Consider the following 25,824-nt stretch of genomic DNA (forward strand, 5'->3'; position numbering starts at 1 on the left):
GGGGGGGGGATATCTTTACTACAGTTCATATTTAGACAGCTTTGACTGTTATTATCTTATCTGTGCTAATCCAGGGTCCTCCAGGCACCTCTGTGGCCATGAGCATTTTCACATAGGAAGAAGGTAAACTTATGATCTAACAGTTTTTGAAGAGAGGCAACAAAGATAGACATTATTTGTTAATGCAACAACGAGGAACCCCTAAATGATCTGAAATTACTGTTAAAAATGGTCATAAGTTACTATCTGTGCTAAGCACAAACAAAAATCTGTGTACATCCCTTTTGCAGTCTTTCAAATGTTTCTCCAATGTGGATATGCCAGTAGTTTAACAGATGGACAGATGCCTCACCTAGATAACCTGAACAACACCCTACACTTAGTTATCCCAACAACAAGTTTCAAATGTAACTAAGCACAATGTAAGAGCATAGGGCCACCCCCAGACGAAGAATTTGAAAGATGGAGCCAAAGAGGGCAAAGCTGAGACATGGCCAAGTGTGTGGATAAGTGAGGGGATAAAATGGGGGTGTGGTCAGGAAGAGGAAGAGAGACAGTGAATATTATATGGCTAAATAATCCAACTGCGGAAAAAAATATGTTTTTCAAACTGTATTCATTAATACCATAATAGGGGGAGTGGCAGCCTGGTGGTTAGGGCATAGAGCTTGAAATCCTGAGGTTCTGAGTTAAAGCCCCTCTCCCACAGATTGACACTCTGGCTCCATGAGCAAAGACCCTTAACCCCACACTGCTTCCTGGGCGCCGCACAATGGCAGCCCACTGTTCCCCATGGGAATGGGGAGCAGAGTGAAATGCAAAGAGTGAATTTTGTTGCTCTGTTCTTGTCACAATGTAATGACAATTACTGCCAAATATGATAAAATGTTATAAAGCTAAAAAACAAAAAACATTAACCAATAGGAAAATTAATCTACCACGTTTGTTGCCATGTTTTAACTTCTTCAGATACGACATTTGTATGCCAAGAATGGCAGAATTCAACAATTTCATACAAAATGTCAAGCGTTGTATAATAACATAAAGATTGTGCTAAATTTATACTGTTAGTCTTCAAATTTGGGGTTTCATACTCTTTAAGAAAGCATGTATTCTCACAATAAAATCTTAGCTGGCCAAGACTAAGAAAAAAAAAATCAAATGAGCATCTAATGAGACTTTGGTTTTAAGTATTTTTAAATAAACTGCTGGGAAGTTGAAGTTTATGTACCCCCAATAGATGAGCTACAGAAAGGTAGTCACATGATACGGAGAGATATTTACATAATGAAAAGTTTAAGATTTATGTCTTTAATATAAGTAACATTTTATTTTCTTTGCAGATGGGATTACTAAAGCAAATCTTCATTAGATGGAACAAAACATCCCTAACTACCAGTGGGTAAAGAACAAAGATTGATCCATTTCTGTGTCTCTAGTACATTCTTACAAAACTCCATTATAGCAAAGGGTTTGTAGTCAGATACTATGTATATTTTCTTTATTATTATTATGGTAGAGCTAACAAATAAGATATGCATCGGTGGAGACCCTGAAACTCTCACCAACTTCACTAAAAGTTTCATTTCTGTACACAAATCGCTCCCAAACTTCTAGTTCTTTGATCGTGTTTCTTTCATTGTGAGGATGGCTGCTACAATATCCACTAAGAGATCTAACACAAACGCTTTCACTTTAGACCTTTCGAGGTGCGGACAGCGCATCACAATATGATTACATGACTAAATTTAGAGCAGCTGGTCACAGGACAAGTGGAAAACGTAGTCCCTTTTCGCCACAGCTGGCCTTTCCACCAACAGGTTGAAAACAGTTTATTTCCCCCAACTGTGATTATCCACATTCCGATTTTACCTCACTTGGGCTATTTTAAGCCCTACGCAGCAAAGCATTGAACTATCTTCTGCATTTTACACAACAAAGCTCAATGAAAACCAATCAAAGTGGGCCATTAAAAATTTGTATTAAGACTGAAATGAAATTAAAACTTTTTTAAGTTGAGTTTAAATCATCAAGGGTGAGAAAACGCTGTATTTTTTCCGCTAAGATCTGGATTTCTTCCTGCTTCGAGCCTTATACTATTACTCGGATTATTTAGAAAGGTCATGCTTGGTTTGAAAATATTTTATTTGACCCCCTGAAGTCAAACGTGAATTAAAAAAATGTGAAGCCATGATTGAGTGTTTATACCAGCAATTAAAATAAACATACAATTTATTTTCCTTAGAACTGTATTTTTCTCCCTTTAATTCTAAAACAGAAAAAGTCAGCAATGACTAAACTAATGCTCAGTTTGCTTTCACTTACCAGTTTGTCTCCCTTCATCCTCCTCTTCATCAGAAAGTCTTCAGTGAACACTGAGAAGACAGGAGAAAGAAAGGAAAAAAGAAGAGAGAAGGAATGTTTTAATCACTCTGAAGGAAGCCAGCTATCTTCCCACTCACATTTCTGAGTATTCGCTTCACACAGACACACAACACAGCTAGAGAAACCTGCAACAGCCCTAAATGAATCACAGGAAGAGAGAAAAAAAACTTGGTTGGGGGTTATAGATTGAAAGAGTGACAGTAAGACAGAAAACTTAGATCCAGAATAGAAAAGAGGAATGAATAGAATGCAGAGAGGAGAGTGTGATGACAGGGGGAGGAGAGCGCAAAAAGAAAGAGTGGAGAGAGAAAAAAATGAAATACATGGCTTGGCTGAGTCATCTGTAACCACGACTTCCTTCACTGCTCTTAGAACTCTACTGATGACTGGCCAACTTCTAAAACAGGCACACACACACCAATCATCTCCCACTTTCAGCTTTATACTTCTTAACATGCTCTGTTTTCTTAAACTTTTCTTATGTGGCTCTACTTTAACATATACCTTTGTGAGAAGCATTAAATTTACATACATCCAACATAAAATGCTGCGTTTTAATTTCCCTGCTTGATGACTGTGTTATTTTTTATATACACAGAGTTGAACTTAGGGGGTAAGTCGATATACTTCAGAGGATTTTATGATACAAGGGTAAGGAATGCATTACGTCCTTCTATAGGATAATCATGCTGAAAGCCTGGGAAAATGGCTCATGAGCTGACCTCACTAAATGTCTCATGAGAAACTATCTGCAACTATTAAAAAAGTCGAGATTTTTTCCTTTCCCAGCATCCCCAGAGGCTTTGCTTTTTCCTTTAGGCACATTCACATGTTTGTATGATGTGTTGCAAAATATTGTAAAAGCACAAGACAAATGACAAAACAATGCTTCTGTGAGGATAAAATTCTTACTGTCTGAGGCTTACTTGGTCCCATTCTTACTGAGCAAAACAGTCACTGATAACTTAGGTGCTTCTTATTATACTAAATTGGTCCTCAACATTCTTTGGTCAATCTTGACTTAATGAAATAAAGCAAATTATCCAGATTTATAAAATATCCGTTCTCAACCTTGATTAAGATCTTGTGACTGTGGTCATTTTTGAACAGAAAACTCCTTCTTGGGTTGAAGAAGCCATTTTGAGATTTTATTTTTGTTGGAATATCCAGGTGGAGCAAGCCATCAGAACATTGATACCCAAAGTTTGAGTGCCGACCCCTTTGAGGTCCTTGATCAATCAGTATAGGGCCAAGATCGACTACAGAAATAAAACAAAAAAAATGTTTGTAATGTGCTTACAGATGTAAAAGCATAAGTTAATCAATATTGTTATAAATACTGCTTGTAATATTAAACCTATGGTTAACTGATTTTGTTGAAATGCTTTTACACTCAACCAATAGGGAGGAGTCCACTCTGGTAGAATTTGTGGGTCAAAAGCTGAAAATTTGGGAACCTCTGCATTAAAACATACAGTCATAAATGGATGTACACAATCAGTAATAACATTCACTACCAACTGAACATTTCTTAGGGATGCAAAATCAATTACTTCTCACACCATAACATCACCAGCAGCAACCTAGGTCATTTAATGCTTAATGGATCCATGGTTTACTCAAATCTACACCCTGTAATCTTGATGTTAGGGCTTCCACTTTTCATGCAGAGTATTACTATATGCCAGACACATAAAGAGGATATCAATGTTGTGACTGTGTGACTAACTATAACTTTCAATGTAGATTACTACATCCCCATCAGAACAGTGAGATGCTTCTCCATGAGCAAACAGTGTATCAACTAGGGCTGCAACTAACGATTATTTTAAAAATCGATGAATCGGCCAATTATTTTTTCAATTAATCGATGAATCGGGCAAAAAATATTTTTTATATTAACCTCTTTATTCCAAAATAAACATTCTAGACAGAACAAACAAGCACACAAGTACAGGTTGCTCATTAACTGTACTGGTGCAATATGAAAAATAAATGTTTGTGTTAAAACTACGCAAACTTACATGAGAAATGTAGCTGTACATCCACAAAATATAGGCTACTTTGTTTCATAAAGCGCAAAAAGAGACAGACATTTTTGTTTTTAAAAGCCTCTAAGGGGTTCAAACAATAGGTCCCCCCATTTCATCACATAATATTTTTTTAGACTAGAAGAGTTCTGCCTTTTAAGACAGGAAAGTATAGCAGTTAAAGTTGCTACTTGAGAAAATACTGAACCATAGAGATAAAAATAGCCCTGTGATTCAAATTATAAATTGTATTTGGAATAAAATGAGAGAACTAGGGGTGCTAAAAACACATCCTCCAAAGACAGATATTTACATGGGAATGTGGCATATAATTAATTGACATATTACTGATCTTGCAGGATTTTATTCTGCTTTACTTCCATAAATTGCAGGATCTTCTTTACTTTATCTTTGCCAGAAGATTTAAACTTTAAAAGCCTTGCCCTCATTAATTGCAAGTTAATTTATTTATAAAGGGTATTTTAATTATTGTGATCAATTTGCGCCGTCAATCCCGGCGCATGCGCGCTTCATTTGCAGTCTAGACGCTGAGGGTAAACATCCTGCTGGCTCTGACTGCAGCGCTGAGAGGGACTCCTGCGGGAGAACGGGGTTGGGATGGGGGAGGCGCCTCATGGCAGCAGCAGCTGCTGCAGGACAAGAGTAGGAACGATACATGCTTTCATGTAAGAGTCTCCAAAAGCCGCCAGTGACACCGTAAAAAGTCGCCAGATTTGTCGCTAGTCGCTTTTTTTAAAAAAATAGTCGCTGGAGGGGTCTGAAAAGTCGCTAAATATAGCGACAAAGTCGCTGAGTTGGCAACACTGCACACCTGCAGCGCTGACTCGCTCTGCTGTAATTTTTTTTTCTTCACCCGTTTCAGTCAAGTGGCAGTGATAACGGCGGCGGCGGATGACGCATTAATCGCGCGACACAACTAATCGATTATGAAATTCGTTGCCAGCGCTTTTAAAAGTCAATTTTTAGCGATTTTATCGATTCGTTGTTGCAGCCCTAGTATCAACAGTGAACTGAAGGAACGGCTAAACAAGAAAAAAAGAGTCTTCAGGAAGGGAGGCTGAATTACTATTTCCATCCATCCATTTTTCGTCCTCTGCCTTGCTGCAAAACAGAGGAGCTACCCACTGTGCCAATGTAAAGCCCTGTAGACTGTATCTTTAATTTAAATTTCTTAGCCAAAGGGAGAAACACTCAGTCTGGTCCTCTGTTGCTTTGGTCCAGTTGCTTCAAGGTTTGATGTATTATGCTTTCAGAGATAGCATAAGATCCAAGTCGGCTATAGCAACTGGATATTCACTTAAGTGCTTCCTTAGATCAGTCTTCCCATGCTTCTGACATCAAAAGGACATTTTCATCCTCTTAACTACTGGATGCTTGTTTTTTTTAGACCACTCTCTCTAAATCAGAGAGATTGCTCCTTGTGAAATTATTTATTTGAGATGCTCAGTGCAGAGAGTCTGGGAAAAACAACTATGGCTGAAAGTTCTATATTTGAATCACTTTTTATACCTATTATAAAGTCTTGTTTAGCATGTTGTCTTTGCAACATCTAGTTGCCTACTTGCAATGGGATAAGGCCTTGTGATTGGCTGGTTCTATATTAATTCTCAAAGCCATTGTAAAGTTGTACCTGCTAATGGGGCAGTAAAGTATTTATTATAGACACTTTGAACTAAGAACAATAGGGTTTTCTGGTTCTGCTTCATTCTATCTCTATTGTCCTACTCTGCAGAATCTGTTAGTTCAATCTTAAATGTTATGCTATCTCTGCTTTTCTCAGAGTAGCTTTGCCTCGTCTGTTCCTGTTTGGCTGTGACACCATCCTGGAGAGAAATATCAGCTGTACTGCTGCCATCAACACCTTTGTTTATAGATGTTTGAGATCGGCCTGTTTTTCAGTGTACCGTAGTCCTGTTTCTCTGACTGTGACTGGCTGGATGTGCTCTCTTCATCCTCTGACATGGGAGTTGGCTCAGAGCTCGTCTGCCTGGATGTGTGTTTCCTGGACAGGATCACCTTTTACAGTTGCTTTTTGTATCTCGGGTTCTTTTTCTATGTCTGCTTCTGTCTCCTTGAACCCCAGTGGGCCTCAGCAGATGGCCGCTCACACTGAGCCTGGTTCTGCTGGAGGTTTCTTCCTGTTCAAAGGGAGTTTTTCCTATCCACTGTCGCTACAAGCATGCTTAGTGTGAGGGATTGCCTTTGAGTCAATGAGTCGATGCAATCAACTGGTTTTTCTTAGACAGAAAACTTTGAATCAATTTTACTGTATTATCTGGTGAACTGTAAAATGCCTTGACATGACATGTGTTGTAAATTGGCGCTATAGAAATAAAATGAATTCAATTAAATTGAATTGAATTTTAATATAGCTGTTACCATCTTAGAGTTCTAAAGCATGTTTTCCTTTCTTGCTGTTATTTCTCTAACCACTGGTCAAAAACAAAAGCAATTGTTCCTTTAAAAAAAACCATCTCAATTAGCAACCGCATTTCATAAATTATGTAAAAGAAATCTCCTATTAAGCACCTTCAGCTAGAATTATCAGTTAAAATAAAAAATAAAACCTACAGTACCTGCTTGGTCAAATAGAAATACAATTCTTAACAGATTAATCAATTAGCAAAGTAAGACCTCATTAAAAAGACCTCTAGATACATCTCCACTTGAGGCAGAAGCCTGGAGAGGGCAAGCTGTACATAGCCTCAGACTTAGAGGAGCTATTAGCTTTGCCTAGTGCATAGTATAGGTTTTGGCTAAAGTGAGCCAGTACAACCATGTCATCCCCCAATAAGCTGAAAAAATCCACTTGTCCCCAAACTACTGGTAGATCTGTTCTGGGCCTATGCTGCACTTAAAAATCCCATCCAAGAACCGGACCTGTGAAAAAGGGCAGTTCTGTGGGGGTCTGGAATGCAATAGAAACAGGTCTGACTTTACATCTGCAATGCAAACCAGAATCCTGCGGTGGATATCATGACTCCTGGTAGATACTGCCAGATGCCTGGAAATATTTTGTCTTGAAAAGTCAACAAGAACTAACAGAGGGAAGTTTAGAGACCTGCAGCTGTAATAATGCAAAAGGTGGTTCTGCAAATTGTTGATTCTTAGAGATAAAAAATAAATTTTGTCCCATTTTCTGGATGTTGTATCATGGAAATGTTTAAAATATCTATCCTTAAACTTCTATAGTTTGTGTACTTCTATTTTAGCTTGAAATGAACATAGCTGAAAACTAAACACTTTCAAAACCAAAGAACTTTTCCTCTGAAAGGTTAAAAGGTTTCAGAACCTTGACTTCCAGTTACTGAAAAGGAAGATATATCCACAGAATAAAAGAGAAAAGCCCTTTCAGAAAGTCTCGAATATAGCCCTATTTCACCGGTAAAATGAAGCTGTGGCTTCCCTTGACCTTTGGATTTGAACTGTGGAAATTAAAATTCCTAACATTGCTTAGATAAAACGATAACTTTATATCTCCTCCACATTCTAGGAGATAATGCTTTGCCATTTAAAATGTTTCTCTAGCCACACAGGCTTAGGTTTGTCAAAACAGCTGTAAGTAAATAACAGAAACCAAGTCCAGGCATTTTTGGCATAGTTTTGCATAAAGATTTGAAACAAACTGGCCAGAGTGGGCTGTTTGGTTTTGGGGAAAACGAATGTCTTGCAAAAAAAAAAAACTACTTGCAAAAAGATGGACAAAAAAAAGCCTGTTAAAGGCAAGTTATGCAATAGTTTCCTGACCAGTATCTGATTATATTTTGAACAGTAAAGCAAGTAGCCTAGTTTCTGTTTTAAGATTTGGCTTCAGAAAGGGAATATTTTATCTGCAACATGACAGTTAGATTTTTAGACTACTGTTTTTAAGACGATGTGTTTTTACCCAATACTTTTAAATAGTTGAACATCCTTTCTTCAAAAGCTGAAGTTAATTCAGATTTTTTTGCATTGCTTTCTTACATTCTTTTGTTTGTGTTTGGAATTTTTTGATAGTCATTCATATATGTGTCACACTTAAACAGAAACAACAACTCTTACTTTTTTATATTAACATGGCTAATGAGCCTAACTCAACAGAATTCAAAGCATTACTATTTCTGCTGCCACTCAACATACAAGCAAACATTATGAAGTTGAATTTATTGTATTTGCTTTTAACTTTTTAACTCCTTCAGATAAAGCAAACATTTGAGACTGATCAGAGCAGGTAAATACTAGAGTAACAAAGCAGTTTTCTAATGATCACTTCTTTTTAAGGAAAAATATATATTAAGAACCAGCCTTTCAATTTATTAGAAACATACTGCAACTCTTTTTAAATCACAACGTTGTTCCAGTTTTATTATCCCCAAACATGCAAACTGGATGATCTATAGAATCAAGCAATCACTCATACTGTAGATCCTGTTTGTCAACACGAAGTAAGCTAAATTGTTTAACTTTTAAAGCTACACATTATGTCCCATCCAAATAAATAAGTAAATAAAAGATGATTACTGTAGAAGCAAAGTCATAAAAAAAAATTGTCTGGAAGGGATTTCAAAGCCATCTAAGGCTTTTAACACCAACAAACCTTATGCACATGGATGAGGAAAAAGTGACACATTGAATAAATCATTTCTGAAGTCTACCAAAATTGTATCATCAGCACAATGACTACTTGTTCAGGAATTCACAAAGAAGAAATTATTGAAGCCTTTCTGTCCTCACTTGCTAACTTAGGCATCCATAATACAATAATGAAGAGAATAGGGGGAAAAATGACAGAGACGGAACTAAAAGATCACAGTAAGTGTTTCACAAAAATCTTGAGGATTTACAAAACACTGTATAAAGTTTAAATTGAAAAATAAGACAAGAGTGGAACCTTTTGAAAATGTGGTGGTAGTAGTGTGATGGTTTGGCACCACTTTTCCATTTCTGGAACAAGTGAAATTTCAAATACAATAGAATAATGAATTCTCTTCTTTGCCCAAAAGTGCTGAAGGGTAACAACTTCGATCAGTCTGTGACTCGAAGCTTAAAGGAATAGTGGAGGATGTTTCTTTTTCTGGGTGGATCATCAAAAAAAGGGCTTCTCCTAATTGCCAATCATTCTGGTGATATGTTCACGTAAGGCTGTCCTACGTGTTCGTCCCCATTGTCACTTACCGGTGGTGAGTCTGACATAGTGGAAAAATTCCAAATCTCTTTTTTAAAGTTTGCTTGTTTGAGCGGTGCAATCAACAACTTTTTAACAGAGCATGCACAAGGAGAAATTAGCTTGTGCATGCTGTAACACACCCATGATAGACGTCCCCTCTCTGGAGCGGGTAGAGGGTTGCGCGCGTGCATTTTTTTTTTTTTTTGGTGTAATTAACAGCAAGTCAAGCCAAGTCCAAGTGTGCACGAGAAGAAATGAGCCTATGCATGCTTTCACACGTGTTTAATAGTACAGGGTTGTGCATGTGCATTTTTAAAGAGGAGAGGATGGCTTTTATCAAAAATTTGCAAAAATCACTATACCTTTAAGTACATTTGAGTTATAAAATAGAACAAATAATAGTATCATTTAATATATGAATCTAAGGTGAGCCTTATACCAGCACAGCATTGTAAAGTGCTTTTTAATATGTTTTTTTCTCATTGAGGTCTAAAAACAACACAGACAAAGCCCTTTAATTTAGCTGAAACTCATACATTACAAATTAAATCCCACCCATGATAAAACCCACTGTGTTGCTCTGTGGTAACACTTTACAGACTTCCATTTATGGTTATTTTCATTCAGCAAATAAGCACTGGTGACTAATGAGAAGTTTGGATTTTCAGACAATTAATGTCAAAGCAATATAAAAAGGAAAGTTAAGGTTTGATTGACTCAAAAACAAAGAAAGCGATTTGCCAAAAGTTTACGTTTTGAAAAGTTATATTTTAAGGCTTAAATGATTAATTGGATTTATCGTGATTAACCAATTATTTAACAAATCGTCAACTCATTTTGTTACTGGAGTGTAAAAACTAACACATGCCTGTAGCTGATAGAACAACCCACTTAGAACAGTAATTATACCACAACTCTAAATAATATATAAAGATTTTGGATTAAGGATTAAAAAAAAAACTTTTTTCTCTAACAATATGCTCTATCCAGTACTTTTCAAGTGGGAAAGTTGTAAAATTACCCGGTTCAATTCTGTAAAAAATCCTCTATATGGAACCGTTGCCAATCGATTATTCGAAAAAAAGGTCGAGGGATTACAAAAAATAATAGTTAGTTGCAGCCCTGCATTATTTTTGCAAATCTCTAATTTATCGAATAAACTTGATGGACATTACATCTGACTTTTGGCACTGTGATTTCCCATAAACAACTTGGCTTGAGTAGAAACGGTTTCATTTAAAATAATGTCTTTTTTAAAGGGGTAAATCATAACTCTTGAAACCATATACAGCCTGAGCCCGACCAGCACTTTCAGTGACATTCAGAAACACGTCAGTAAACCCACCGTTCTACAAAATGACACATCAAGTATTAGTTAAAATGAAAACAAAATTACTGCCTCATTCTGAGATTATAATCTCTTGGTTTGTTAGTCTTCTGATCTATAAATTTCTCAAGGAGTTACATGTAACTGTAACCGTCATGCACTCTGGTGCTGCTTGCAACTGCAGTAGTGATCAGCAAGCAACAGGGAGATTTACTCCTACTCTGCCCAACTGTGGAATCATGAGAGCTTGCACTTAAACGGTCAGTTTCCTCTTCAATTCCCACACTTATCATAACACACTTGTACTTGTGTACAAGCAGTCGCTCACAGGCCCATACATGTCCAAGGTTTTTTCTCAACGTTGCAAATTGGCTTACTTCACAAGGGCTATTCAGATGTTAGTACATGTTGTTAGTTTGTCTTGACAAACAGCTATAAAAGATAAGAGTGAATGCTTTAAGTTTGAAACCATTATTGTCTTCAAGTTTCCTATTTTAAAGAAAGAATGTTCTTGAGTTGGCCTTTTGTATCAACACTGTTGGACAATGAAAACAGCTCATCTTGGGTGTTCCTCTGTGGCGCAGTAGTTAGTGCACAAGACCCATGTATGGAGGCCTTTTTCCCCGAGGTGGCCAACCCAGGTTTGAATCCGGCCAGTTGTCCTTTGCCGCATGTCTCTCCCCGTTTTACAGTATGTCTGTCCACTTTACAATAAAGCAGCTAGTGGTGCAGTAATAAACTCAAAAAAAAAAGAAAAAACAGCTCATCCAACAGGCAGACAACCCTCCTAATTCTGCACTAACAATACAGAGTCTTTTCTGATGGAGCTCAAGTTAAGTTTTTTGTTTTTAGCAATTTAAAATACAGTAGCCCATATCCAATTGTCTCTAGAGTATGATGAAAAATAGGTAAACCTCTTTACATTTATTCTCAATATTCTACAAATAACTGAGAAAACAGAAATTTGCGACCAGGGGCTGGTGTGAATTACTCTCCGGGCTAGATCCACTCCAAGAGCACCTCATTACAACTTCTGCACCTGTTTAATATGGAGAATCTGGATCGTTGGCATCTTCTGTGGGTCAACGTCATTATCAAACTTCAGAAGAAAGAAACTAGATGTGGCTTTTAGGTGTTTGAAACTTGGGGGGAAAAGTTCAGTTTTATTAGGTTCTTGTAGAGTTCATAACTACCTGCTCTAGACAGAAACACCCAAACCAAGAAGTAGCTCAGCTGAGGTTGGAAGCATCTGTTTAGTTGTAAAAATAAATGAGAGAAATAGCCTTTTACCACACATACACATACATGTTAAAGTTAATGCATTAGAGCAGTTGATTCTTCTATATACCGATTTCAGCAAACTAAGACTGACTTGGTATTTCTGCTTGAAATAATTTTCTGAAGAGAATACGGTGAATTGATGGTCAGCAGAGCTTTAAACTATACTAGACGTTTTGGCGTCACTACATGAATTAGTCTCATCCAATGTCATTGCTGGTCTCCTCTACAAGTAGATACCATCAGCTACATCATGTCTGTCTTCTTCACCCTTTGCCTTTGTTCTGCTCCAAGTCAAATATGCATTATATAATAGTTTTACATAACTACACATCTTACTAATACACCTTTTCTATAAAGATAGTACTTGAATATCATTGACTTTGTATTAAGTTGCTGCTCCAACCAATGTTAGACTAACCTGTTGCCTTTCTCTAATGATTCTCACTTCCCTCCCTTTTCTCTCAATCCTCAGAATTTTGTATTAGGGAGTTTTTAAAAACACTTCAGTCAAATTACATGTGAAAAACATAAAATGAAGGTTTTTAATGTTAACCTTGTTAGATCTCAGTTACTGACTGGATGCTATCTTATCTGATGCGTTGCAGCAGGGCTGTAGTGCTACATCTGAGTGAAAACGTTTAGACCAAGTCTATTTCTCCTAAGTTCTATAATTTATGCTTTTTATGATAATCTAGCTTAGTAAATGATTACTGTCAAAATAACCCTAGACAATCCATATATGAGAAGTTTTTATCCTTTTCCTTCCTGTATGCCCCTCCCCCATGATGTGAGCTTAGAATGTGTGTTGGGAAAGTGGGGGAACCAATACCAAGAAGAGAAGTGAAGGAGCAGAGGGGCACATGTTATTGATCATTAACATGCCCAAACAGCTGATAAATGCAGAAATGGCTGATCAGAAATTATCATCACACCCCAGCCTGTAAGCGTTGGTGTAGTATGCCTGGCTGCTGCATCTGCTCACGGCAAGCAGGGGCTCCTGCAGCTGCAAAGGCACCAATTTGCCAGTTTCCCACAAGGTGATAGATAGCAACAAAAAGCTTTTGCAGCACAAATAATTTTTTCTTTTATTTTAAGGGCTGGTTTCTTTCCCCAGTAAGTCATTTTGCCAGAGTACCATGTCACCTGCATCATGTTTGAGAAACGCATAATCTGGGATTGTGTTGTTTTTTTCTGTTGTTTTGTGTAGGAGTGCTGCCTCCCCCACTGTATTCCTGAAACTCGCACCTTGTTTGTAGGGACTGAAACATAATGCGTTTATTATGTGTGTTAAATAACTGTACATGGTTAGATATATATATATATATATATATATATATATATAGTTTTTAGGAAATGATTGACCATTTAAGCTACTGGTAATGTATGTATTACTCAAACAGAACACTTTCACATTTATTTGTAGATTAAAAAAAATACACATTTCCCAAAGTTTTGCCTTTTAATGAAAAAAAAAACAAACACAGAACTTTAGGAAAGAAATAACTTTTTTTGTTCAAATTTAACTCGACATTTAGTCTGATTATGTTGTAGATATCTAAATAATTACCCTTATGATAATAATAAAACAAAATAAGTTACCAATCGATGTTTAATATTTATTTATTTTAGTCAAAAATGCTGTTTTAAAGCAACATGAGTTCCTGTTAGGGTTATCTTTTCTGGTGTTTGTATTTTTATTACTGCCACCCACTGGACTGAAGGCATAGTGCAGTTTTCTTAACAGCTCCTCTAGAGGTTATGAAGCTGATTTATATCTGCTGCCTTTCAGAACAAAGGATGATAGAAGCACACAAATTGCTGGGGATTCATTTTATCGGTAAAAAAATCTTGTGGTACTCATTGGAAAAGGGGCTAAAGATAACATTTCTAACTTGATCCAACGGTGAGAAGGATTTTCAATGCTCAAAAGCATTCTTATTAATATGGCAACTTTTTACAGCAACGGTTCTTTCAAAATAAAATTGTAAAAAATATATCCAATTTTAACATTGTTACATTGTATGGTGTTAATTAGGGGCTAATTGTTGATATCACTTATAGACATTTTGACAAAAAATTCTGGTACATACAAAAAAGATTTTTACAATTTACAAATAGTTAATTTTCTGTGTTTCTGTATATTTTTGCATTAGCTGTGGTATCCGCTGTTTAAATAATGTGGTCACACATTCTGCAAATTCTTTGAATAACAAACATTAGAATCATTGAGAGGGATGTATTGATTCTTTCGCTGCTTTACTATTTCCAATGAAGCCAGCCATAAGTTATAGGATGCCTTTCTTTATTTAATCAAACTTTACGTTAGAATGAGTTTAGGTGTGGTGCAGAATTTGAGAAAACATTGAAGTTGTGGGCACTCAGTCCATAACACTATAGTTGGGCTTTTCCTGCGGATCTGTCATAGCAAAAATCCCTCTCATAATGCCTATGCTTTTGCTTTTTCAAATACAGCTTATGTACGTGTTTTCTGTACTAGAGAAGCTTTAAACTCCAAACAAGAGCTACATAGTGATGACTGTTCACCTAAGCGGCTATAGCAGGGTGTGTGTTAAATGCTGCAGTGTGAAGCGATGGGCCCCAACTCAGGAGGAAAAAGGACTCCGTTTTAAAATCAGTTCACACATATAATGAGCATTTTGGAGGGGAAAAAATTATTGGTTTCTGTGTTGATTTCCTCAACATCAGTTATTTTAACAGCCCCAGTGACAAAAAGTTGGACTTTAAATGTTCATTACTTTTAAAGAGTAGTTTCTGTAAGGATCTTTTACAAGGATATCAGTATAAATGGGGCTAAATACAAATGCTAGATCCATCACTTTATGTTGGGTTACAATATTTTGGTTGGAACATGTCAAAATATGAAACATTTTAAGAGATAGGAATGCTTTTGTACGATCTTTCTGAGGTCTTGGTGAACTTTTTCAATTTTTCACATTCTTTTAGAAGGGAAAGAATTTGAAAGGCACTTTCCTTATACACTCATAAAAAAGTAATCTACATAAAAGTTTGAAAGAAAAATTACAGTTTAACTGTTGCCAGGGTTTTTTTTTGTTTGTTTCTTTTGTCAAATGTAACCTGCACCAGTATCTTTCCTATTTTATAACCATTTTGAATAAAAAGCATCACTCCTGTTATTGGGGAACAATGAGCCTATCTACACTTTTTGCTATGTCTGGGCATGGTCAAAATATATCCCCAACTAAATAAAACACATGAGCAATCCCTAGATACTAACATGTAAAGTTTATCCCTAAACTGAAACCTATTCTGCTTTTATCAAGAAAACCAGGCAGACTCATTCATTTGGCAAGTCTTTTAAGTATATAAAACAAGCCTAAATTACGATTTCTCAAGTAAATGCACATCTGTAAACTTCAATGCCCTGAAATTAAGGATCATATTTATTTTTCAAATGCAGCATAAAGCTGTCAGCAAAAAACAGAACCTCTGGATAAAATTTGCATCATGAAAAACCTAAAGCTATCTTTAGATTTATTACAGCTCCTTTATCTCACTGACATGCAGCCACGCAGAACCGGTGCACAAACAGAAAGTAAGACTTTGACGAATGCTGGCTCAGCAGAGCACTCATTGTGGGAGGATTGTGGGAGATTGAGTTTACAGATGAGTCAAGGAGACCCATTACACTTAATATCAGTATGAATGACCTGGTAGTCTATGTTTAGTTTCCGTGTGGGAATCAAACCAACATCTGCTCAGTTGTTGCCTTTGTATTTCTGCACTGTGAAAGACAGACGATACATGTTGTTTGCTCAACTTTAGGTTACATGTGAACTTGGCATTGTAAAGATAAAAGATCGCACTAAATCTAAATATTGAAGGTTGTTAAATTGTTGTGTTACACACAATATATTCTAGCCTCATATTGGATCTCTTAGTTTTCTAGAAAATGCTGAGAATCTTTGAAGTTATAAAGAGAGGACTACAACAAGAGAGTAAAACTATTTCAGCTTGTTTGCATTAACAGCTGCATGTCTGCTGTACATAATCAGTTGAAGTGTCCCATTACACAAAATGAGACTCTTGAATAGATCGAGATATAGCTATTCTTTCGTCTGACACAGTTATTTTTCCAGCTAGCGTTACTATGATTACCACCAGTCTGCTTGTGTCAGCAGGCTGATAGTATGATCACTGCTTCTAGCGTTGTTAACATTTCTGACAGCTGACCTCTTTTCTGTCTTTTGGCAGTGGTTCAATGAGCCTGCAGTGCTGTAACCATCCTTGCAGATTGTATCTCATCAACAGGACTCTCAAAGTCGTCTCTGGCAGTGAATACAAAGCAGCCCTGCATTAAAACCATTTTCAAACAATCTCAAAAGATTTGTTCTGGCAATTTATTTGTATTGACGTTTAAATTGGGACATTAAAAAAAAGGTGACAAAGCTTTTAAAAGTTTCACTCTTATTTTGAGCAGTTGCAAGGTTAGTAATTCAACAGCTGCATATGCTGATGAATAATACTGTGTAATTTTGATTGTATGACTTAGTCAGATATCAATTAGAGGAGTGTGCTCAGAGCTTACAGGTGCACTTGAGTCGAACTCTGTGGAGTCATGGTCAGGAGTAATCTAAGCTATCTAGTGGTATTCTTGATGGTTTTTGCAGGGACTGAGTCCAACAATCTGTCATGTGCTTTACCTTTTGCCCCAACACTCTTAATCCTACTTTATCTTGCCAGTCATGCAAACAAAGGCATAGGCAACTTTTAAGGGCTCACTTGATTCCTGCATGATAAAAGTGACTCCAAAAACGTCAGCCGATGACTGATGATGTGTGTTCTTTAAGTGTCATAAAGAAAAATCAGCAGTACAGACCTTTAAATGCAACTCAGCAGTTTCTCAGTTCAGTAGTGCCATTGTCTGCTTTCCAGTCCTTGCTCTTACGGTGCACCGTTAAATGAATGAGTTCATTTACTGTAAAGATAAAGAGAGAGAAAGGTAGACGGGTTAAGAAAGCAAATGGTATTAAAACAGTCATAGGCATTTTTTGTTTTTCTGCCATTTTAAATGGCAGCTCTCAAGAAATGCAGCCCTGTTAAAAAAAAAAAAAAAAACACACACAAAAATCCCCAAAGTAACACCAGAAAAATGTGCATAAATGCTTTACTGTAACAGGTAGTTAAAGAGGACAGCTGGTCTGAAGTGATTTGAAACACTAAAGCAAAATACAAGTTATTTAGCATTACTTGACACTGTATCTTTAGATAATTTTTCCAACTACAAATGGTTATAAAATCCAGCTTTACAGTTTCTTAACGAAAATATTACCACTTCAAATCAACCTGCGTGCTTGTCAGCCCTCCCTAAATTCCAGACAGACAAAAAGTGTACAAAATGTTAATTCGTTTTTTTTTTTTTTTTTTTTATATTGAGCACCCGAATTTAGAATTAAGTTCCAAAAATATGGACTTCAATATATGAAGCTAACTTTAAGTCATAAGATCTAGTTTTTTTAAAGTAACAGGAGTTATATGATCAAAGCAAAAATTTCTTATCCTCTTTTTAAACACAAAAACACTAAAGCCCCAGATCCACACATTCTAAACCACACCTCAATGAAATTGTTAAACCCCCTTATCAGCTTGTCATTCATCTCTGAAGAGGCTTTATAAGGCATAAATAAAAGGCTCATAAAGTTAAAAAAGGAACACTGAGGACACGGACTCTTCATGACTGGTTTGATTGAGTTAAATGCAGATGAAACATAAAGACACTAGAGGAATCCTGTGCTGTATTTGTGCATTCTGTTTGTACTTAGATTCTGATCTCCTATTAGGACATTTATACTAAATCTCTCCTGAAAATGGGGAATCTGTCTGAGAGTCAGGACAACAGACAACAGAACCATGGCAGAATTCCACCCTCACGAAGGTTGCTACTTGCATCAACAGGAGAAATTCTGTCTTTTTACATGATATTTAGTCAGGCTTAAAACATACTACTTTCCATTATGTTTAAACTCTGTTTTTATGTGGAAAAGACTATGTAGAACCATTGTGATAATTGTAACAGTGAACGAAGTGACCTTATAGGCATAATGGGAAATAAAGCAGGGAACTAGTACGGTAGTTGAGATTCGATCACTTCAACTTCCAGGTACCAGCTACCAGTACAACTGTTAAACATGGCATGCTGGAGATTTCAGGAAGCAGATTACCACAGCTCCATGTATGCATCCTGTTTTTCTCTAATCTTAATTGCATTCCTTGCATTTAAGGGAATATTCCTGCATAGATTCAGAGCTTCTTGATTTCTGCAGGCCTTAGGTTCAAAAAAGACCATCCCCTAAAAGCTTTGGGGTTGATTCTAATACTGCAAAGAAGGGAAAATCTTTGTCTAGATTCCTTTAACAATCTGCAGGATTGCATCTAACCTGGTTACATGTTTCAGAAATTAGGACATGAAGAACAAAATCTGTGGATTACGCTGCCACTATGCTGTTTGGTGAGGACAACTCAAGATGACCATGGGTTGTTAAAAATCAGGGGTGAGTAACAAAGAATCTGGCTTTACACTGACTACTGTGAACTTTTGTTTATAGGTGAGAGCAGCTATTCATAAGTTAAAGAATTAAATCACACATTAATAAAAAAATTATGCTTGATCAAGATTTTGCCCTTTTGAACTTAGATTGTGTCCTTAATGTTTTTAGGAGTCCTTACATGTTCAGTGCATACATTTTTGTGGTAATTAAAATAAAAATGAATCTGTCTCTATGTCCATTTCTCTCTTTAATTCTGTCAGATAAGCATACCCCGTCAGACGAGCATACCCTTAGTCAATACGCATGTGCAAGATGTCAGATTTGCATACGCATATGCTAGTCCCGATTATCCCTTTAGTTTTGTACGAAAAATAATCTTTAAATTAAAACACCTAAATTAAATTAAAACACCTAAAAGCAAGCAAGTAAACTGTTTTTTGTACATGACTAAAGGAATACATGCCAGTTGAGGTAGTTTAAAGTGTATTTTTTGTAAAAACTAAAGGGACAAACTACAGGGATAAACAGTTATTGTTAGAAAAAAAATAAAAGTATTAACTATGAGTATGCTGGTCTGACGGGGTATGTTGATCTGACCACCGGACTTTTTGAAATTATTAACTCTTTTTTGTCAACCAGGTTTGATATCTAAGTACTTTTTCTGGACGACAGCCTTACCAAGAGGCAAACACAACCTGATCTTAATCACCTTTATTTTTATATCAAATGCTAAACCTTTTAAAACATTAAATACATGACTACTAGAGACTCTCTTTTTTCATTTAACATGCCCTTTTCTGAATGCTATCTCCCTACCAGAGCCTTTCCATCCACTCATATCAACCCCTGAGAATTTGCCATTAATAACTTTTTGCTGCGTTTGGGCTATAACATGTGCAACAGTTTGTCTGCTGTTGGTGAACAATGGAAACACTTTCCAGCAGAACAATTCTGTGATTTTACGAGGGGGAATAGACACCCACACTTCCATTTACTGCAACTGTTTTTCTACTTTGTCACAAGGAGAGTGCCTACATGTCTGAGCACACGTAGAGGGATGGTAAATGCCACCTAGAAACATAAAGATGAATAGCTGACTGTTTTCTATTGCATTTGATCAACATTTTCACTGTGCACTAAATTGCATTAACTGTGATTAACTTAAGTCAGCTAGGATGGAGCTCACAAAGTTACATCTGATTTTTTTTTTCAAACAGAAAAGAACTGCAAAATAAAGAAATATTTCATAAATGTGTAAAAAGAATTTTTTTAAAAGCTGTTTTAAAAGGGATTGCATCCAAATCCCATTCCTTATAGTTACTACAGCACTAAATTTGCCTCCAGATATATTTGTCTTTCATCCCTTGCCCTCCCTCCCTGCAGCTGTGTCGTCCTCTTCTGTTCCTGGGAGCCTGGGAGCGTCCGGACAGGGCCATCGTGACTCAGCCCGGAGAGGATCTGACTCACCTCCTCTGGAGTCTCAACACTTAATTCCCATGAAGGTGTTGCACAGAGATGGTATTGTGCGTCTGATAAGCCAGACATAAAACTGACAAGGGGGGGGGAGTGGAAACACTGGATTATTTGTCTCTGAGAAAGTTTACAGAAGTTTACAGAATTGGTCCCAATTCCTTCATCATTTTAAGAACGCACTCAGGAAGTTAAACTGTACATTGATACGTGTGTGGGTGTGTGTGTGTAAGTGTTAGTGCTTGTGTGTGGTCTATGGAGCTAAGGCCTAGTGTGTGTGGTCTCTGAATAATGGCTCGGTCAGACCTCCACGGATTGCCTTGTCAGACATATTTGTCATAGATTGGCTGCAGTTTAATCATTTAAAAAGATTTTTTTAAGACATTCAAAGTTTCATGGTATTTACACAAAGGTTTCAAACTCTTTCAAGCATAATTGCCTTAATTTAAAATAGAGAGGGAATCATTATTTTTGCCAAAATAATGCAAATTGTTATATTCATCTCAATAATTTTAAGTTCTTTTGATTTTTGCGAATTTTTTAAAAAAAATCCAACTTCTCCACTCCAAAACTGCGCATGCACAACCCTGTACCCACTCTCGAGAGGGAACGCCTATTAAACATGTGCAAGAGCGTGAACAAGCCCATTTCTCCTCGTGCATGTTCTGTTTAAAAGTTGCTGTTTGCATTTGCGATTTTTCCACTATGTCAGTATCACCACTGGAAAGTAGAAATGGGGACGAGCACGTAGGACTGCCTTACGTAAACATATCGCCAGCATGATTGACAATGATCCACTCGGAAAAACTATACCTTTAAGAAAAAATTCTGACTGATTAGGGGAAGGGCTGTGTTAGAAATTAATAGAAGAATTTAATGGCAGTTATAACAACAAAATGTTTTCTATCAATGAATGTTATGTCACTAAACTTGAACATGTACATTGAGTTATTATCTCTAGAGCGTGGCAGTCACACACCTAAAAAGGTTTGATGGAATGAAAAAGAGCAACTTTTTTGTATGCTACTAGTTGATTAATAATCTATCTTCTACGGTTTGTCCATCACGTTAATAGAAGGGTCTCTGGACAAAAGGTGGGGTACACCCTGGCTACGTTGCCAGTCCATTGCAGGGCAACATAAAGAAACAAATCACAAAATTATTCATGTTTTTGGACTCTTTGGAAAAGCCATAGTAACAGAAGTAAACCCATGCATGCACAGGAAGAACATTTAAATACCGTGCAGAAGACGGCAGGCTGGGGATCAAACCCGGGACCTTCCTGTTGCAAAGCAGCAATGCTGTGCAGCCCCTAGTTAATAATATTTTAATTGAAAGGAAAAAAATAAATTGATAAAAGAAAACATACAATTTAAAGCCACTGACTATGCAGTGCCAACTGTAAGGATAACGTTCCACAAAAGATCACCTGCACAGACGTGTATAACAAAGTGTAAATCCGTCCAGGTCAGGTGGCAGGAGGAGGCTTCAAAGTTCCACTCTCTGATTGGAAACAAATACAAGCAGAAGTTTCCAGGTCACCGTGTCTGACTGACTTTCACATTAAGTCTCCAGAATAAAACTTTCACTCAGGCAGCATTTCACTGTCGCCATCCAGTCAAACCAAGAGACAAAGCAAACGCAAACTCTGCCGCAGTGTGGGAGTTAAAAATGGAAAGTGCAGCTGTTTTGCTTGCATAAACCCTCTCTGATGCGGACCGCTTCAGACAGAATTCATTTAAAATCAGTCATTTGGAAAGACAGATTAACAGAAGGTGCTTGTATACTATGAGTCAAGTGAAGGACAGTTTAAGGTAATTGAAGAAATACTTAAAAGTGTCCTAGTTTCCAATGCCACCCCTAAATCCCAGTTTGAGTTCACAATAAGCTAGATATCTTCATGAATGCCCTAGATAACTGAATACCGTATCTGTATACAGCCTCATGAGGTATGTTAAAGGAGTGTTGTTTTTAGAAATGTAATATATACTTTATTTGCAGTTTTCTTATCTAGAGTAACCCTAGCTTGGTTGTATATCTGCAGCAATCAGTGGGATAAACTTTTAATGCAAACAGGCAGTAATGCACAAAGTCACACTGCATCTTTAATTATTCTCCTGCTGGGAGGTGAACCTTCACCTCCATCTGCAGCTTGTAGTCACATCACCATCTATCTGAAGTCTAACCCTCTTCCCCTGTAAAACAAAACTAAAAATTAAAGCTTTCCCCCTTCCTTTCACGGTAGAGATGGCATGTTCAGATTGATGTCCCATGTTGGTCTTCACACCAAACATTTCAACTTCCTTTTTGTAAAAGGTTCAAAATAAACTTATTTTCCAATTTACAAGCCAGCACTATTTTATGCCACTTAAGAAAAAAAATCAAAGAAAAAACACAATGAGATGTGATTGTGATGGAAAGTTTGACACAGAAAACCATCCATTAAATGGTATTCCTTTATAAAAAGCACAAGACTAAACACCTGCAGTCTCCTCTGTCATGCCAGAAAAGGAAAACTTACAATACAGCTCAAACAGTAATCACTGCACTAATACATTAACACAGCTGCCCTCAGTAACTGATCTGCTGTGTGAACCAAAAACTTTGATTGTTCTCACTGCTCCCCTCTATTGTATTTTTAAGGGAGTCTGATCAATAATGCCAGCCAAACTGAGACCCATCAACTAATCAATATTTGGGAAATCCCAGGGGGCGGGGCTTTAAATGATCCCCCAATGAAATGATAATGAAGCAAAACAAAAAACAAAATCCCCTGCAGGAAGGCAGGACTGCTCCTCTAATGGGAGCTTTTGGAAAATACTGCCATCTTCTGGAGTTAAAGGGGAGCTACATAGGGACGTATCAAATTATCTTTTTCTTTTTCTTATCAGCATTTATTGCCACTACACTGTAACAAGTACAGAGCGACGAAATTAACTCTCTGCGTTTAACCCATCCCCTTGGAGAGCAGTAGGCTGCCATTGTGTGGCTGCCAGGGAGCAGTGTGGAATTAAGGGTCTTAACCCAGTCAGTCTGTGGGAGTGGGGCTTGAACTCAGAACCTCTGGATTCCAAGCTCTATGCCCTAACCAGTAGGCCACACTTTTAAACAATAAATTTGGAATAGAATAGAATAGAATAGAATAGAATAGAATAGAATAGAATAGAATAGAATAGAATAGAATAGAATATTTAGTCTCTCATAGAGGGGTAATGTGGCCGTTTTTCAGCAGCAAGTGAGGATCCGGTTTATATCATATTTAATAATGTGTATACTAACAGTAATTTCTTCTTATGATGGCAGAATAACTGTAGTAGAAATCTTCTAAGTTGTAAAGTATGACCTGCTTGGATTGGGCCTTTATTTGCTTCGTGATAGGGAGCATCCTCTAACTAATCCCACCAAACAAAATCGTTTCTAAAAGGGTGCATGTGATATGGTAAATCTTTCTAATTATTTTTTTATTGTTATAATTTAAGTGCTATCACTTGAAGAGGCTTCCATATAGGCAGAAGCAAAACCCAACCAAAAGTGTCATAAACTGTCACCATTTTTCTTTCCTTTCTAACGTACATCCTGCTCCAACGTGTGTCAGTGGTGCACACAGACACACAGCTATCTGAATGATTGAAGGAAAGTTAGATTCATCACACCAGGTCACACTACTTTCCATTGCTCCAGTTCTGATGCCCATACTGTATCTCCATTGTTGATCCTTTCAGCAGCAGAGGTCAGCATGGGGGTTTTGGCAGGTTTTCCATTATAAAGTCCTATAAACAAAAGAATTGCAATACACTGTGTATTCTGACATCATTATATCTGAACAATTTCTGTGTATTTGAGTTACAACAAACTAGTTATTATATCAAACCACACAGGCCTGCCTACAGTTCCTAGACACATTAAAAAGCCTTAGTTGCCCAATAATCATAATGTATCTCTGGTTCCTAACTCCTCTTATGAGCTTTTTTTGAATCTGTAAACCTGGAACATCCAATACAAGCAGCCCTTTATACAGATTCTCCAATCCAGTTGCCTAGCACTTACAAGCCAGCCCAATTCAGCACTCATACCCACTTCTCATGATTCTACCGCACCAACAAACAGGGACCATGTTGATAAGATATTCATACCATCTATCAGTGGTTTAAACTTTATGCCTGATTGGAATCTCTGAAAGGGATAACTGAAAGACATATCATTATATAACTTCTCATTATAAGGTGTGCAGAGTATCATATTGCAAAAACAAACACACAAGGCTGTAATTCACACAAGTGAAAATAGGTGTTGCCTGCTCTGAAATGTCATGGTGTGCCGTCTATCCAGGCTGCTGCTGCTGGTGGTGTAATGATTTTTGACTCTGCTCCTTAGTACCAACACCACATTGTTTGAACTCAACAGTCTACCTGTGAATCAATGCTGACCCAGTTCCCGTTTTTTAATGGAGCAGCATAACACAACATGGCAGGAGGTTGAATTTTTATTTATTTACTTATTAATGACAGGATTATGTTTGTAAAGATGTTGTTATAAAAATAACCTTGTTGAATCAGACCCTTTCTACATATAGTGCAGGTTCTTAAAGTAATCCAACGAACAGAAGAGTACATCAACATGTAAAAAACAGCTGGGTTTGTGACTGTCATATTTCTAGAAAGATATTGGTTTAACATTTACATTTAAGAGCTTTTGTTTTAGAAATAACATTTTAAAATGGATGAATGAATTATCAGAGAAGTTAAGTTTAGAAAGGCTAACCTTCTAAATTTAGAGAACAGAAAGAAGAATAAAAGGTAGAACAGTTTTCCAAACTAGACAGCAGGGGGAGTCAGAGAACAGCTTAAGGTCTGAAACTGAACTTGGATAAAACTTAACCCTTTAAAGTCTGGACCATGAAATCATTCTTTGAATTTATTTTTTTATTTTTCAAATTAGAGTTGTCATTGAATTTTCTGTCCAAAAAAAAACAACACAAATGTTGTAAAAGTTAAATGAGATCATTTATTTGCATAATTTGCATTTCTGTATAATATATTATAGGTTTTCTGTTCACATGTGTCTGACTGTGTAAGTCAGGGTTTTCAAGAAAAAATAATATCACACCGATGATGCACAGGTCTCAAAAACTCACATATCAAATATGATACACTTGTTAAAGGGCCGGTGGTGAGTTGTTGGCCTATATTCTAGATTCACTCATAATTTTGTTATTCTAATAACTTCTCACTTACTGTACTGCTGCCTCTTGGCCAGGTCTCCCTCGAAAAAGAGATTTTATCTCAAGGGACTTCCTGGTAAAATAAAGGTTAAATAAAAATAAAATAAAAAATAAAAGATGATGATAAGCAGAAGAACAGAAATTTAAGTTCAAATCTATAATGAAGGAAACAACGAATGCAGAACAGTTAGTCTAACTCTAACTCTTGTTAGAGTTGATCTTTATATATTCTTTTTTTTTTTTTTTTATGTACCAACTTATATAGTCAATAATGCTGCCCAGGTTTGGCTTTATAAAGAGAATAAATGTTATTTCCTGCTTCCCAGAGCATGCAAATGCATTATAAGCATTTGCATGCTTGTCTATGTAATGAGTAATCTCTTCCACTAGATGGCGATATAAATCAACATATTGGT

The 25,824-nt window shown here is 36.8% G+C and overlaps 1 long non-coding RNA gene across 1 annotated transcript in view; it reads right to left on the bottom strand.

Annotated features, from left to right (window-relative positions):
• Positions 1–25,824, bottom strand: part of LOC107089885 — a 114,266-nt gene that overhangs the window by 77,681 nt on the left and 10,761 nt on the right. Inside the window, exons 2-3 of the long non-coding RNA XR_001481450.1 lie at positions 17,049–17,147; positions 2,326–2,375 (exon numbers count right to left, since the gene is read on the bottom strand). This is a non-coding gene — a long non-coding RNA (uncharacterized LOC107089885). The remainder of the gene's footprint in view (positions 1–2,325; positions 2,376–17,048; positions 17,148–25,824) is intronic.

The sequence above is a fragment of the Cyprinodon variegatus genome, unplaced genomic scaffold (assembly GCF_000732505.1).
Source record: "Cyprinodon variegatus isolate N-32 unplaced genomic scaffold, C_variegatus-1.0 Scaffold270, whole genome shotgun sequence".
In the NCBI taxonomy this organism is placed as follows: domain Eukaryota; kingdom Metazoa; phylum Chordata; class Actinopteri; order Cyprinodontiformes; family Cyprinodontidae; genus Cyprinodon; species Cyprinodon variegatus.